General features: G+C 41.7%; 1 long non-coding RNA gene across 2 annotated transcripts in view; it reads left to right on the top strand.

The window, feature by feature from the left end:
* Positions 1-3,018: 3,018 nt before the first annotated feature.
* LOC135112016 (uncharacterized) overlaps positions 3,019-16,433 on the top strand; it is a 79,571-nt gene continuing 66,156 nt past the window's right edge. For both annotated transcript variants that reach the window (XR_010273994.1, XR_010273995.1), the window contains exons 1-2: positions 3,019-3,197; positions 9,646-9,686. This is a non-coding gene — a long non-coding RNA (uncharacterized LOC135112016). The remainder of the gene's footprint in view (positions 3,198-9,645; positions 9,687-16,433) is intronic.

Raw genomic sequence — 16,433 nt, 5'->3', positions numbered from 1 at the left:
ATTGATCACACCTTTTACTAATCAGTCTAATGAGAAAGAATCTCGATCTCCGTAAGTGGTAGATGTAGTGTAATTAGTAACACACACACACACACACACACACACACACACACACACACACACACACACACACACACACACACACACACACACACACACACACACACACTAAACGATCCTCTACCTAAAATAGCCCTCAAAATTTACATATTTTCCTTTTTTATCCTGTTTTCTCTTCCCTTTTGTGAATGAGGATGCTCAAATACTACACACACACACACACACACACACACACACACACACACACACACACACACACACAATAAAAATAAAACTCGCTTGTTTGCTTCCGGAAAATAAACGTATCAAAGTAACTTGGGTAGAAAACACGCTTATTTCCCTCCTTTTTTTTTCCCCCGTTCTTCTCTCTCTCTCTCTCTCTCTCTCTCTCTCTCTCTCTCTCTCTCTCTCTCTCTCTCTCTCTCTCTCTCTCTCTCTCTCTCTCTCTTCCTCCGGGATACAAATGTTGACGATCTGTTTTATCTCCTTACTCCTCTACCTCGTTTTTTTTTTTTTTACTCTTTTTTACCTGGTTACTTTTATCCAATTGTTTTTATTTTTGTTGGCCATTAGTTCTCCCGTTTTTATTGTCATTGACCATTTTAGCGCGTGTTAGAGGCATGCCCATCCATTTAAATATCTAGACGCCTTTAAAAATGGCCACTTTGACAGCAGAAGAGTAAAATCCGGCTTGGGGGGAAAGAAGAGAAGAAAGAAGTAGGTAAAATTTCATCTTTAGATTGTTCAGCTTTTTCTTTCTTTCTTGCGTGTGTGTGTGCCTGTTTGTACGTTTGTTTGTGCATGCTGGTAGTCAAGGGATGCGCTATTTTTAGGAAGAGGAAGGAAGGGGAAGGGGAAAAGAGAAGGGGATAAAAAGAGAGGAGAGAGGACGAGGAAGGGCAAGGAGAGGGATAGGAGATGTGTGTGGGGGCGTGTGTGTGTTTTGTCGATCTGTCTATCTCTCCGTGTTTTTAGTCTGCTTGTCTGTCTGTCTGTGTTTTCGTCTTTATATTTGTCTTTTTTGTCTGTCTGTCTGTGTGTCTGTCTGTCTGTCTGCCTGCCTGCCTGCCTGCCTGCCTGCCTGATTGCCTGCCTTCTCTGATTATTCTTATCTGGTCACCTCATTGTTCATCTTTAATTGTATTTTCAATAGATTAAGTCAAGATGGAAGTGTCGCTTCTAATACTAATCTTCAACACGTACATTTCTTATAGAATTCATGTATAGTTTTGCACAGATGATTTTCCGTCTTAATCTTCACGAGTCAATTGCTCTTCTTCGCAAACTATCCATACAACCCAACAAGGGAAGTCTCAAAAAGCCATTAGACATACACGGCCCTATAGAAATCCTATAAAAATACCCTAAACAAAACACATACCCGAGAAAAAAAAGATTAAAAATACAAATAGAAACTGATGTATTTTCAGCTAATTCTGCCGCTGAGGAACTTGGGCTTGAAGGAAAAGAAGAGGAAAGAAAGGTGTGCTTGTATTTGCGGAGGCAAACACTAGGGAGGAGAGGAACCTGGGAGCCAAGAGGGAGGCTGGGGGAGAGGGCAGACATTGTGACGCGTAGGTTTTTTGCGAAGGAGAAGGAGGAGGAGCGAGGATGCAGAAAAAGTCAAAAAGAATAGGAGGGGAAAGAATACAAAGGGACACAGATCACGAAGGGTATGAATAGGAAAGGAGCGAGAAGGAGACGGAAGAGCAAGAATAGAAGAAGAGAAGGAGGAGGAGGAGGAGGAGGAAGGCGACCGCAAGGAAAGCGTAGGTGCATTGCGATATCTCTCTTCTTTCCTCCTCCTCCTCCTCCTCCTCCTTTACCAACACGAGACAGCGGCCGCCCTTGAATATTTGAACAAAACTGGAATACAAAGCTTTTAGAGTTATGAGGCAGGAGAGAGCACCACGGTCACCCCCTTCGATCCCTACCCCCTCACCTCTTCCCCTCACCTGGCCTTTTCTTTTTTTTTTCTTCTTTTTTTTCCGAGTCACAAACACCAAAAGTCTTATCTCCTCGTATCCTCCGCTGCTGTGTCTCTCCACTTTGTTAAATGAAACTGGAGTGTTCTAGTAAGTCTGATAAGTGTGTGTGTGTGTGTGTGTGTGGAAGAGGTTTGTGTGGGATATGGGGAGATGGGTTTGTTGTTGTTGTTGTTGTTGTTGTTGTTGTTGTTGTTGTTGTTGTTGTTGTTGTCGAGTGTGTGACATACTTAGACGCAAATACTGAAGACGGAACTGCTGATTACTTTTATGATCATAGTTAAATGTCACATCGGCGTCACGAAAGGATGAGTGGGCGGGGTATCTCTCATGGCAACACCTAGTCTCGCCACCAGTGCCTGTAAATTTTAGCTAAGTTTACCCTAAATTTACTCCTACAATTCCCTTCGTTATCCACCACATATGACACAAAGGCATTTTTTTTTCCAATTAGGTCTGAGTCTCAAACATTCACTGCCAAAAAAAAACATCCTTGTCCGAAGCTTTGTTAAGACTGAAAAAAGTTCTGACACTGCATTTCAAATCTCCAGTAAAACACACGAGATCTACTAGTATACATGTACATACATATACATATACATACTTGTATATAGACACGGAAACACACACACACACACACACACACACACACACACACACACACTTCGCTAGTAAGAGAGATACCAATATCAGAAATTAACAGAAAACAAGGTACGATAATTACAATGGTCAGTACGATTCAGCTACTGCACTGACGTCACGATGTTCCTTCACGCTTTCAGGTCTGAAATAGATACCCTTAATTTCCTCCCAGCAACATTCCACACTTAAAGAAACCACGTAAACTACTCATAATAGTACACCAATATTTCTCAGTTATAAATTATCAATAGGAAAATCAGTGAAGCTGGATTTAAGACTTGAAGATTTTTTTTAAAGATATTACGGGACAAGAACGGGCAAGGTAGTGATTCCAGCCTTAGTCACCTCGCGGACACAGGAAGAGATGGGTGTGCGGCTGGCGGGCACGAGTGTTAATTAAGCTTTATTGTGGCTTTGTGGCGTTGACGAGTGGCGTGGCGGTGCCTGGAGGAGGATGGCACTGCGGTGGCGGCACCAGGGAGACGGCGTTGTGTTGAGTGGTTTTCAGAGGTGAGGTGAGTGTGGTGGTGGTGGTGGAGGAGGAATTGGAGGTAAAAAAAAAAAAAGGTCACCGCACAGGAAATCTTATATTTGTCTCTTTAAAAATCCTCTCTTTAAATGCTTCCTTTCTTTAAATATTCTTTGTGGTGGTGATGGCGGTGGTTGGGGAAGAACTGGTAAAATAAGAAAATGTTAGCGTTCAGGTTAGTTTACATTTGTCCCTTTAATCCCTCTCTCTAAATCCTTCCTTTCTTTAAATAGCATAATTTTTAAAAACTCCCATAATTGTATTGAATATTATTGATTTATCGCTCGTTTTCTACTGAAATGTAAAAAATTTTATTACATTACGACCGTCACCACCACCACTACCCCTTATCGATGCCCTCCCTCTCCCTCTCCCCTTCCCTCTCTCTCCCTCTCTCTCACCCTCCCCCTCTTTCTCCCCTTCCACCAAACTGTAACCAAGAATGTTTTTACTCTCTATATTTCGCTTAAAGAACATTTCCTTTCTCTTATACGTACGGTCATTGATTACGCCCCTCACAAGCCCAGCCTTCTCCCCATTTCCTGTTCTTCCCTCCTGGTTGCTTACCGCATACTTAAACTCCTTAACTAGTCACTTCTCTACTTAACAATCTAACCATTGTTTATTTAATTGGCCAACCGTCTCACTGCCCAGCAATGTAACTACCAAACGAATGCATTACCTGTCCCCCGCTCTCTCTCTCTCTCTCTCTCTCTCTCTCTCTCTCTCTCTCTCTCTCTCTCTCTCTCTCTCTCTCTCTCTCTCTCTCTCTCTCTCTCTCTCTCTCTCTCTCTCTCTTACCACGTCAGTATAAAAAAAATAATAGAAAAAACTTGCATATCTCCTACTTTCCTTCGTGTCTTGCATCTAAGGTTCCCAGATGGCGCTGTGTTGGTATTGTGAAGAGCGAAAAGTAGCGCAAGTATTTCATAAAGGGAAGGAATTATGTAGCATGTGAGCGAACTAATAGAAAAGTTTGTCCTGCAGGGGGAGAGAGAGAGAGAGAGAGAGAGAGAGAGAGAGAGAGAGAGAGAGAGAGAGAGAGAGAGAGAGTGAAAAATTTTTCAAATAGAAAGGAAAAGCTTTTCGAAAAATGAAATGTCTGGTAATTTTTCTTAAAATCTTTGCGTATCAGAAGAAAATAGTTAAAAGTTATAACAAGGGAGAGAGAGAGAGAGAGAGAGAGAGAGAGAGAGAGAGAGAGAGAGAGAGAGAGAGAGAGAGAGAGATCACCCTCTTACTACAAATTACCAACTATTGTAAAATCGACCGTTTCTCTCTCTCTCTCTCTCTCTCTCTCTCTCTCTCTCTCTCTCTCTCTCTCTCTCTCTCTCTCTCTCTCTCTCTCTCTCTCTCTCTCTCTCCATCATTACAAAGTATATTTCAAACTTTTCCTGTCCTCCTCCTTCTCCTCCTCCTCCTCCTCCTCCTCCTCCTCCTCCTCCTCCTCCTCCTCCTCTTCCTCTTCCTTTTCAGTATAAGAATAATCTTTCCTGAACTGAAACAATAAAAATATTTTAAAAAGCACACAAGAATATAGTATGATAAAACTTTTCCCATGAGAGAGAGAGAGAGAGAGAGAGAGAGAGAGAGAGAGAGAGAGAGAGAGAGAGAGAGAGAGAGAGAGAGAGAGAGAGAGAGAGAGACTACACCCAGTCTCAAGTGAAGGAAGGGAAGAAAGAAGTGAGGAATGAGAAAAGAAAAAGAAAGAGAAAGAAAAAAGTGAAGAAAGACTAAGGGAGAGGAGGTGGTGAGAGAGAGGGAGAGGTGAGAGTTGGGTGACTGGAAACAGGAGATAGTGATGCTTGGTAAAGTAAAGGGAGAAAGAAGAGGCTGAGAATGACACAAAGAAGGAGGAAGGAAGAAAGGAAGGAAGAGATGGAAGGAAGGAATTTGGGAGGGAAAGAAGGGGAAGATGAAAGTAACGATTCTTGTAAGGTGGTAAAGGAAGGAAGAAAGGGAGGAAGGGAGGGAGTAAAGAAAAGAGAGAGGAAGACTTGTGGAGAGAGAGAGAGAGAGAGAGAGAGAGAGAGAGAGAGAGAGAGAGAGAGAGAGAGAATCCGTGTTAGCATCAACTATGTAAACGTGTGATTGTTGTTACTGCTTCCACTAGAGAGAGAGAGAGAGAGAGAGAGAGAGAGAGAGAGAGAGAGAGAGAGAGAGAGAGAGAGAGAGAGAGAGACATAAGCTCAGGGATAATCATACTGTCCAAAACACCTTTGATCTACCAACCGTAACAAACAGAAACGGAACTAAACAAAACTTTCCAAAACACTAAACACTAATCCAATCACACATCCCTTGCCTATTCTCTTTTTTTAACACTAAATCACGCACACCTGTCAGTTACCTGTGATCTTAATTAATAATCACCGAGGTAGATTCCGTATCGAGGGAGTGGATAATGCACCTTATTTTTTTATCCTTTAATGAGTGAAGTGTAATGGATCCTGTTATTAATTTGCGTTTGGCTGGAAAGGGTTACGTGTATCTGTCAGTCGCGCCTCTGCTCCTCGCGGTAGTGTTTGTGATGCAGTGGACAGGTGGGGATTAGCTGGTGTTTAAGTTAGTCTCCCCTTTGATGAAAATGTGATGTTCCTCCGTTTTCTGTTGCTTGGACTGACTGATTTTGTTGTTTTGTTGCGTATTGCTGTTGTTGCTGTTGGTGTTGTTATTATTATTATTATTATTATTATTATTATTATTATTATTATTATTATTGATGTTACTGATATTGTTGCTGTTGTTCGTACTACTATTACTACTACTACTACTACTACTACTACTACTACTACAAGACAACTAAAATAATAACCGTCCTACTCGGATAGTTTTCTTCTTCCTCTTCATTCCTCCTCCTCCTCCTCATCCTCCTCCTCCTCCTCCTCCTCCTTGTGACCTCTACTATTAGTCCTCATCCATTTATTCAACCTTCCTACTCCCAATCCCTCCACTTATCCACCCCTCTGAAACCAAACCCTAATCTAAGCTTTTCTTGTATCACTCCATTCCCGCATAAACTTTTCCTCCACTTTCACAACTTCTCCACTTACTTTTCTCCTCTCTAAGCAACCCTAATCTAAGTTGCTATTGGACCACTCTTCATATACTTCTCTCCCTCGACTCCCATCTTAAACTTAACTTCGTGTTGCTTCTGTCTCTTCAATCTGCCTTTCACTTTTCTTCCACTGCCTTAAACTTAGCTAGATATCATTACTTTCTTTCCTCATACACTTTCCTCTTCTCGCCTTAAACTTAGCTAGAGACAATTAACTTCTTTCTCCACGTACACTTTCCCTCCTCCACTCTTAAACGTAACATTCTGTACCTCCTGCCACTTACCTCCCGCACTCTTCCTCCTCTTACCTTAAACTTCGCTAGAGACCCTTACCTGCAGGAGACCCCACTGAAGGAGAGGTACTAGTGGGTCACCTGAGGCACGCGTCCAGGCCACTCCAAGGGTCAATACCTGTGCCGCCCCGCTCATTTGCAGGTGTTCAGGTCGCTATTCACCCGTTTCTAAAGGTCTCATTTACCCGAGCGTCTTTGATAGCTATTGAGAGAGAGAGAGAGAGAGAGGGAGAGGGAGAGGGCAGAGGAGAGGGAGATTTATAAGAGAGGAAAGACAGACTATAAAGAACATTATATCCGCTTGAGTTGTTTTTAGTGTGTTTACATTCTTCTTCCTCCTCCTCCTCCTCCTCTTCTTCTTCCTCTTCCTCTTCCTCCTCTTCTTATTTTTGTTTTCCTTTTTCTTTAGGTACCTTCTTCTTCTTCTTCTTTTGTTTATCTTCTTTTTCTTGTCACCACCACCACCACCACCATTACTACTACTACTACTACTACTACTACTACTACTACTACTAATAATAATAATAATAATAATAATAATAATAATAATAATAATAATAATACCATCACCATCACCACCACCACCACCACTATTGCTACTACTACTACTACTACTATTATTTTATATTTTCCCAAGCGCGACCTGAACTCTCTCATTATTCACTAACTGACGACCTAATCCTTTTTTATTGCACTATATCATTTTCTTCGCATATTTATTGTCAGTTTCATTCGCCCCATAAATTTTTAAACCCTCATTATCATATCTTAATTTCTCCTCTTTTTCTTCCATTCTTCTCCCTACTTTACTCAGTTTTTTCTCTCTTCCTCTTTCATCATTCTCTCTCTCTCAGCCACTCACTCATTTATTGTTCTTTTTTTCCTCTCTTCCTCTTTCATCATTCTCTCTCACCTAGTCATTCATTTATTGTTGTTTTTTTTCTCTTCTTTGTATAACATTTTTTTTATTTTTGTTTATTTATTACTTTCTCTTGTTCCTTTCGTTCTTTCTCCTCTTTGCTCCTCCTCCTTTTTCTTTCATTTCCTTCATTTATTATTCAGTTTGTCACTCTTCCCTCCTTCACTGGCTTCTTTTCTCCTAACCCTCTTTTCTTTTCTCTTGCTTATTTATTTTCTTTGTTTTTATTATGCATTAGTTTGATCTTAGTATTTTATTTCTCTCTCTTTTCTTTCTTTGGATCTATTTCTTTCCTTCACTTATTTTTTTCCTTATTTTCTTTATGCTTTAGTTTGTCAGTACCTTTTATTTCCCTCTCTTTTCATTCTTTTTCGTGTCTACTTTTCCTTTTCCCCTCTTTGCCGTTTCTCCTCTTTCCTTCCATTCCTCAAAAGTGAAGGTCATTTCTCAAAGTCCAACTGTGGCTTTCTAATTTTCCTGCCAAATCTTTTTCTTGGAGTGCACGCCGTTCTCTCTCTCTCTCTCTCTCTCTCTCTCTCTCTCTCTCTCTCTCTCTCTCTCTCTCTCTCTCTCTCTCTCTCCCCCTAATTGTATCCAATCTCACTTTTCTCTTGGAACCTCAAACATTCTTACAATTCCTTACTTTTCTTATTCGTCATTCTTCTGATTCTTAGTTTCCTTTCCCTTCTTCCTCCGTTCCTCCTTCCGTCCTCCTTCCCTTTATCCTTTTCTTCGCCAAACATCTTTCGTCTCTTTTCTCTCACTCTGCTTCTCTTTCTTTTCGTCTTTTTTATTCTCGTTCGTGACGTTTCCCTCCTTCCCTCCTTCCCTCCCTTCCAATCCTCCCGTCTCTCATTCTTTACTTCCACACTTCTCCCTCCTTCCTTCTCTATTCTCTCTCTCTCTCTCTCTCTCTCTCTCTCTCTCTCTCTCTCTCTCTCTCTCTCTCTCTCTCTCTCTCTCTCTCTCTCTCTCTCTCTCTCTCTCTCACTCTTCCTTCCTCTTCTTCCGGAAATAAAAGATAAAACAGAACCATTTTCTAACGCCGTTGAAAATTTTATTGGCTGTTCATAATTCAGGTAAGCTATCTGGATTATTCAATTAGTGAAGTTTGACAGGTAGACTGCCTTCCTCCTCTTCCTCCTCTTCCTCCTCCTCTTCCTCCTCCTTCTCTTCCTTCTTCTTCTCCTCCTCCTCCTTTTCCTCTCCCTCCTTCACTTCTGTTCGTTCTTATTCACCTACTTCTTTTTGTTCTCTTCTTGAAAACTTTTTTGAATTCAGAATTGTAAAGTGATGAATTTATGAGAGAGAGAGAGAGAGAGAGAGAGAGAGAGAGAGAGAGAGAGAGAGAGAGTTAATATTACAGACAAAAATATAAACAAACACACACACAAAAAAAAACGAAAGAAATGAAGGGAAGAAGAAAGAAAACCACAAGGTAAAGGAAGAAGAAAAACGAAAAGAAAAAGAAAAAGAAAACCGAAATAGAACTGAGAAGAAATAGAATTAGGAGGAGGAGGAAGAGGAGGAGGAGGAGTGAGAGGAGGAGGAGGTGGTGGTTGAATACATCCCAGAAACGAGAGAGCGAGAGAGAGAGAGAGAGAGAGAGAGAGAGAGAGAGAGAGAGAGAGAGAGAGAGAGAGAGAGAGAGAGAGAGAGAGAGAGAGAGAGAGAGAGAGGTCAAACATCGCAAAATATAGAGAGAGGAAAATATTTACAAAAGTCTGATAGATTATTGAACGAACGATAAATTATTGAACGAACGAAAGAGAGAATTAGAATAATAAGCAATAATAACAGGAATTACTGAACACTACTGATAGGGAAATGTGAAAATACGAGAAGGTTCCTGCAGGCAATCACAGTAATTGCTTAAATGTTTTACTCTTGTGGAAATTGCTGGTGAAAGAATTATTAGTATGATCGTGTTGTTTGGGACCTGACATTGTTTAGTTTGCCCTGTGATAGTTTGAAATTGTAGAGAAAATGGGTATAGAAAACGGGAGTGCTGTTGTAGTAGTAGTGGTAGTGGTGATATTATTATTATTGTTATTATTATTAGTAGTAGTAGTATTATTATTATTATTATTATTATTACCATTATTACTACTACTGCATTTTAAAGTATAGCGCTTCTAATATTCTTTTTTTTTTTTCAGTTCTTTCTGCAGTTCTCTTTCATCACGATCTTTTGAACAAGGTCAGTTAAATATTTAACTTCCCTTAAGTTAAATGCATCTTGTATTGCTGTTTTTCTTTACTTTTCCTTCTTTTCAGTTCCACTTTTACTTTTTTTATAAGAGTAATAAACTTAGTATTGTATTTTTTTTTCTTTTATTCTTTCTCTGTTTATTTTTGTGCTGTTATGTAACAGTGGTAAACGTATTTTTTTTTCTTTTTCTATCTCTGTATCCTCTTTTTTCTTGTGTATTTATTCTATTATACATTTTATTTGTTTTCTTTTTTCTTTTTTTCCTTTCTTTTCTTTTTTTTCTTTTCTTTTTTCTCTCCCATTTTTAAGAGGTTAGGGAAGTTTAGTTTTCTGGTCGTGAACAGAGGCTCGAGTTTCAAGTTACGGGGTGAAACGTGACGCTGGGAAGAGAGAGAGAGAGAGAGAGAGAGAGAGAGAGAGAGAGAGAGAGAGAGAGAGAGAGAGAGAGAGAGAGAGAGAGTCAAACAGATGGAGGAGGGAGATAAGAAACACGACAACAGGCCTGCACTCAACCTTCACTCGTCACTCTTCTTACTCTCTTATTGTGACGTTTACTGCCTCGCTCTGCTTGTTGCGTCTCCTTACTACCAGTCAAGGTCAGGTTGGGTGACCCTCCACACACACACACACACACACACACACACACACACACACAGGACGTGTAGAAATAGAGTTCTCCAAATAGAGCAATAGAGAAATAGATCGATAGAATACATTACCAGAGGAAGTGATGTGTGTGTGTGTGTGTGTGTGTGTGTGTGTGTGTAGGTGGGTGTGTGTGTGGGTATTAAGAGACAGGATATTACGACCTTAATACAAACACACGCACGCACGCACAAAAAAAAGTGATGATAGAAACACACCTAGTCTCTCTCTCTCTCTCTCTCTCTCTCTCTCTCTCTCTCTCTCTCTCTCTCTCTCTCTCTCTCTCTCTCTCATTACTTCTCCCACACTCCAGGTCCTTCACAATGCGCCTTGCACGGCTCCAGAACCGAGCAATTCCTTCATGAATACAACTTTTGCCTCCGCCCATTCAGTCAGCCGCAGTTCCCATCCCCTCTGCTCCTTCCTTCCCTTTCATTGTTCCCGGAGTCCCATTTTGCAGGTGGCTCTCCGACTCCTACAGCGACTCCGGGAGCAGCAAAGCACCTCTTGACGCTTAGCAGTCTGCGGGGAAGATGATGACGAGGGCTCTTCCGCGGGGCTGTCGTAAATTGAAGCTCGCGGGAGGCGCTGGCGTGGCTCTTGGGGGCGGGAGGGTGAAGACGAGGGGGCTTTAGCGGTGTCCTGAGTCTGGCTGTTGCAGTTCTTGTCATAGGCAGGGCGGGAGTGTGGGAAGTTGGGAGTTGTGAGAAGAAGGAGTGAGGTACTGTAAGAGTGTGAGAGTGTGGTGAAAGAGAGAGAGAGAGAGAGAGAGAGAGAGAGAGAGAGAGAGAGAGAGAGAGAGAGACAGAGAGAGACAGAGAGAGAGAGAGAGAGAGAGAGAGAGAGAGAGAGAGAGAGAGAGAGAGATTTGTGTGTGTGTGTGTGTGTATGTGTGAGGTGCTGAGTGAGTGGCCTTGTCCTGTTGAGAGTGCTTGGTGATGTTTCTCTCTCTCTCTCTCTCTCTCTCTCTCTCTCTCTCTCTCTCTCTCTCTCTCTCTCTCTCTCTCTCTTAACGTCTTTCGCACACACTTGACCTTCCTTCCCGTCGCTGAGCCGTCGAGTACTGAAGCTCTGACTTGGAAAAAAAAAAAATTATATATATATATATATATATATATATATATATATATATATATATATATATATATATATATATATATATATATATATATATATATATATATAAAAAGAAATACTTATGAAGTTGACAATCTTTTGGAAACATTACATTCTCTATTTCCGCAAGACTTTACTTACTTGTAACTTGCACAACTAACTGACTTACTTTTAAGGATTTTTAGGAGTTAAACTTGAAAGAGAGAGAGAGAGAGAGAGAGAGAGAGAGAGAGAGAGAGAGAGAGAGAGAGAGAGAGAGGAAAGAAATACATGTCAAGTTTACAGTCTTGCAGAAATATTAGATACAGTTTCTTTTCTTTACAACTGACACAATTTTCGCGGATTTTAGGAATTTAACTTGAGAAAAAAGGATAAAGGAAAGAAATGCGTGTCAAGTTTACAATCTTGCAGAAATATTAGGTACATTTTCTTGTCTATTTCCTTTTTTTTTTTTTTTTTTTCTCAAACATTCTTCACTCGAGTCACCATGTTCGTCCCTGGGTCATTGGTCTCCCCAGTACCACCTCACGTACACAGACTCTCTCTCTCTCTCTCTCTCTCTCTCTCTCTCTCTCTCTCTCTCTCTCTCTCTCTCTCTCTCTCTCTCTCTCTCTCTCTCTCTCTCTCTCTCTCGCACCCCTCGTTTTCCCCTCTTCTCAACTTTCCCAAACATGACTTTCTCCCCTATTTCCTTCTTTCTCTCCTGTACATTCCCAGCCTCACCACCACCAACCACCACCTCCACCACCACCACCACCACCACCACCACCCCACCACCACCACCACTCTCACCAGCCCTGCACATCATTAAATCATACCTGAGTGCCTGCTACCTGTACTCAGCGCTCAGGTAAGGTGCGTCCTCTCCCCTCAGTAGCGAAGTGACAGTAATTAACGCGATGAAAGTAGACAGGAAGGTCCTAATTGAGTTTTTTTAGCACAGGTAAGAGAGAGAGAGAGAGAGAGAGAGAGAGAGAGAGAGAGAGAGAGAGAGAGAGAGAGAGAGAGAGAAAACTGAGAATAAAATTTAAAATAAAAAACAGACTGAGATAGGGAAATCCTGTGTTTTTTTTTTTTTTTTTTTTTCTGTATCGTAACTAGATTAGGACTACAAAACATCATTACCGAGCACAATTAATCAGACCAATATTAACGTGACATCCTTGACTAGTTAACGAGAAGGCGTGATGACAGGTAGATGAAACTTAATTACCGGCGATATTTAGACTCTTCTCTCCCTCAGTAATGGATATGGGAGGAATTCATTAGGGATTATTAAACTAAATATTGTTATGTGTAAGGCTGGGACTGTCGGGTTTAATTAGCTGGAGTACAGTTGGGAGTAACGTGGAGTATTAGTAGTAAAGATATTAAAGGTGTTCTCTTTACAGGTAATTTGATTTTACTTAATGGAATGTAAGTATTTTTTAGTAATTATTGTTATTATTTATTGTATTATTATTATTATTATTATTATTATTATTATTATTATTATTATTATTATTATTATTATTATTATTATTATTATTATTATTATTATTTCTTCTACTACTACTACTACTACTACTACTACTATTTTTATTCTGTCTCTCTGAAAGGAAGCAGCTCTGCGGTGAATGTTAAATAAACTCTCAATAGAAAGCTCTCGAGTTCGATGCTGGCTGGCGGAAGTTTCTTGGTGGGAGAAGTAGCGCTTTATCTTGTGTTATTTTTCAGTCTTCAACAACACTCACCATTACTTTGTCCTCTCAACCTAAACTCCCACACAAAGGTACTTCTCATCTCTCACTTTCTCACTCTCAAACTAAACTCTTCTTCCTAACCCACTTCCCCTCTCACTCTCAGCTCCTCACATCCCCTCTCCTCTCACTAACAAGCCCTGACCTTCCTCTCACTATCAGCCTGTCTTATCCTCCTCCTTCCTCCCATATTCTAATCCCTTGTTCCGTCATTCATCACTTCAGCAATCTACCCCTGTTTACCCCTCATCCCCTTCACCCCTATTCACTAATTACCTTCCCCTCACTATCTCATCCTGTCTTTCCTTATCCCCTCACTCCTTCATCTGAAATCTCCTTATCCTCTCGTCCATCATTCTACCATATTTTCCTCTTCCCCTTCCTTTCTCTTCCCCTCTTTCCCTCTCTCTTGTCTTCCTCCGTCTTATTCTCTCTTATCTCTCCTCCCCTTCCCTTAACACCTCAGAATCTTCCCTTTCTCCTCTTGTTCTTTATTTCCTCTTCTTTCTCCTTTTCTTTCCTTCATTTCCTTATTTCTATGTTATCGATCCTTGTTCCCCTTATATATTTTTCTCCATTTTTCTCTACTTTTTTTTTCATTTTCTTCCTCCCTTTTCCTATTCCTACATTCTTCTCCCCACTCTGTCCCATCCCCCCTCTTTCCTGTTCTTTCTCCCACTTCCCTCTTTCTTCCAATCCACTCTCCTCCCCCTCTTTCCTCTCCCTTCTTTCCCTTTCGTCTTCCATCCCATCCACTCTCCCCATCTTTTCTGTTCCTTCTCCCCATTCCATCTTCCATCCCATCATCCACTTTCCTCCCCTTTTTCCTCTCTTTTCTTCCCCTTTCCTCTTTCATCCCATCCACTCTTCTCCCCCTCTTTACTCTCCCTTCTTCCCATTCCCTCTTCAATTATATTTACTCTCCTCCCCCTCTTTCCTCCCCCTTTTCCCTCCTTTGGTCCTCCATTCCTTCCACTCCCCTTTCCTTCCCTCTACTCCTCTCTCCCAACACCACCAAAATCTTCACCTCACTCCCTCTTCTCTCTCCATTCTCCCTTCTCCCCTCTCTACTCCCCTCTCCCCACACTTCGCCAGTCCTCACTTCATTCCCTCAGGCGCAAGGTAGTGTCTGCTCCCCGCCCACGTAGAGTCGGGGAGGCAGCATCCCCTGGGAGGTGCCCCTGGGGAGTGGTATGATTTAATAACGGTAAGGGCGCGGTGGGGGCACGTGTCAGGTCCAGGACGTAACGTGAGGCAGAGGAAAGCACAGTGAGGCGTTTGGGTAGCTAAGAAAGGATTTTGTTTGTTTGGCCTTTGTTTCCTTTTGTTTGGTTTTGTTTGGTGTTGCCTCCTTCCATCTTGTGTTTCTGTATCATTTCTCGTAATTTTTCTTTTTTCTTCGTTCGTGTGTCTTTCCGTTTTTTATTGTTTTTCTTATTGTTGTCGGTCGTTTATTTGTTTATTGTTTGTTTTTCTTTTCTTTTTATTTGTGGAGTTGTATCGTTTGTTTCGATGTTTGTATTTTTGGGTTGTTCGTGTGTGTGTGTGTGTGTGTGTGTGTGTGTGTGTGTGTGTGTGTGTGTGTGTGTGTGTGTGTGTGTGTGTGTGTGTGTCTCCTTTTTTACAAGTATTTTTGTGTACCATTTTTCACTTTTGTTTCCTCCATGTTCGTCGTTTCTCTCTCTCTCTCTCTCTCTCTCTCTCTCTCTCTCTCTCTCTCTCTCTCTCTCTCTCTCTCTCTCTCTCTCTCTCTCTCTCTCGCTGTGGTATGTTCTTTATTTATCCGTCCTTCTGTCTGTTTTCTTTAGTTTTTCTCTCGTTTTTTCTCTCTCTCTTTGCATCTTTCTCATTCTTCGTTTATTTTCTTTCCTTTATCTAAATGTGTCTCTCTCTCATCTTTCTCTCTATCATTCGTCTGTTTATTTCTTCCTGTGTCCATCTGTCTGTCTGTCGTACGCCTGTTAGTCTATGTGTGTGTCCACCTTCCTGTTTTCACGTCTGTCTGTTTGTCTGTCGTTAATATTAACTAGTATGTCTGTCAATCTACATATTTTTCCATTTCTCTGTCTGTCTGTCTGTCTGTCTCTGAGTGTGTGTCTGTCTCTTTCTTTCGGTCTCAATTCGTCTGTTTGTCTGTCTATCCTTAACTTTGTCCGTCCGTCTGTCTGTCTGTCTGTCTGTTTGGGTGGCTGGGTGGCTGGCTGGCTCAATTAATCCGTCTATCTGTCCTTATCTTTGTCTGTCTGTCTGTATCTACCTATCTGTCTCTGTTCGGGTGTCTAGTTGTCTGTCATTGTTTAACTCTCTCTCTCTCTCTCTCTCTCTCTCTCTCTCTCTCTCTCTCTCTCTCTCTCTCTCTCTCTCTCTCTCTCTCTCTCTCTCTCTCTCTCTCTCTCTCTCTCTCTCTCTCTCTCTCTGTCAGCGGGCACTTAGCCACAAATGGGCCTCGTAAGTCCACCACGAGGGGAATTTAAATAAAGGAAATAAGTGCGAATGTAAAATGAAGAGAATAAAATGTTCAGAATAAAGTGGCAGAAAAAGAAAATAAGAGGGAAAATTACAAAGGATTAGGAAGAAATTGAATAAATGAATAATGACTAAGTTTACAAGCGTTGGAATTGTAATAATCTTGTGTTTTTTTATTATTATTATTATTTTCTTTCCACTGTCAAGGTCAAGTAATTTTTTTCTTCTTTAGGATATTTTTTATGCGTTCTTTGTCTCTTTTCAATTCAGAGAGAGAGAGAGAGAGAGAGGTTTTATCCTTTCTGGCTTTCTTGTTTCCTCCCTCCCTCCCTCCCTTCCTCCCTCCCTCCCTGCCTTCCTGCCTTCCTTCCTTCCTTCCTTCCTTCCTTCCTTCCTTCCTTCCTTCCTTCCTTCCTTCCTTCCTTCCTTCCGTCCGTCCTTCCTTCCTTCCTTCCTTCCGTCCTCCCTCCCTCCCTCCCTCCCTCCCTCCCTCCCTCCCTCCCAGCACACCTGGCTTTCTGAGCGTGAAATACCGAGAGAGACCATCAGCGTTTTTCACCTGTGCAGAATAGCAGGTGAGGTGGGAGAGGGAGGGGCAGGGAGAGGACAGGTGAGAGGGGAAGGGAAAGAGACAGGTGAGAGGGGGGAGGGGAAAGGGACAGGTGTAAAGGGAGGAGGAGGGGAAAGGGACAGGTCAGACAGGGTGGGGGAGGGAGGGGAGAGAGGTGGGGGAAGGAAGGGACAGGAGCCGCAGGTCACTGGAAGGACA

This window comes from Scylla paramamosain, chromosome 23 (genome assembly GCF_035594125.1).
Source record: "Scylla paramamosain isolate STU-SP2022 chromosome 23, ASM3559412v1, whole genome shotgun sequence".
Lineage (NCBI taxonomy): Eukaryota > Metazoa > Arthropoda > Malacostraca > Decapoda > Portunidae > Scylla > Scylla paramamosain.
The sequence above is the reverse complement of the archived record's forward strand: the minus strand, read 5'-3'. Positions and strand labels throughout refer to the sequence as shown.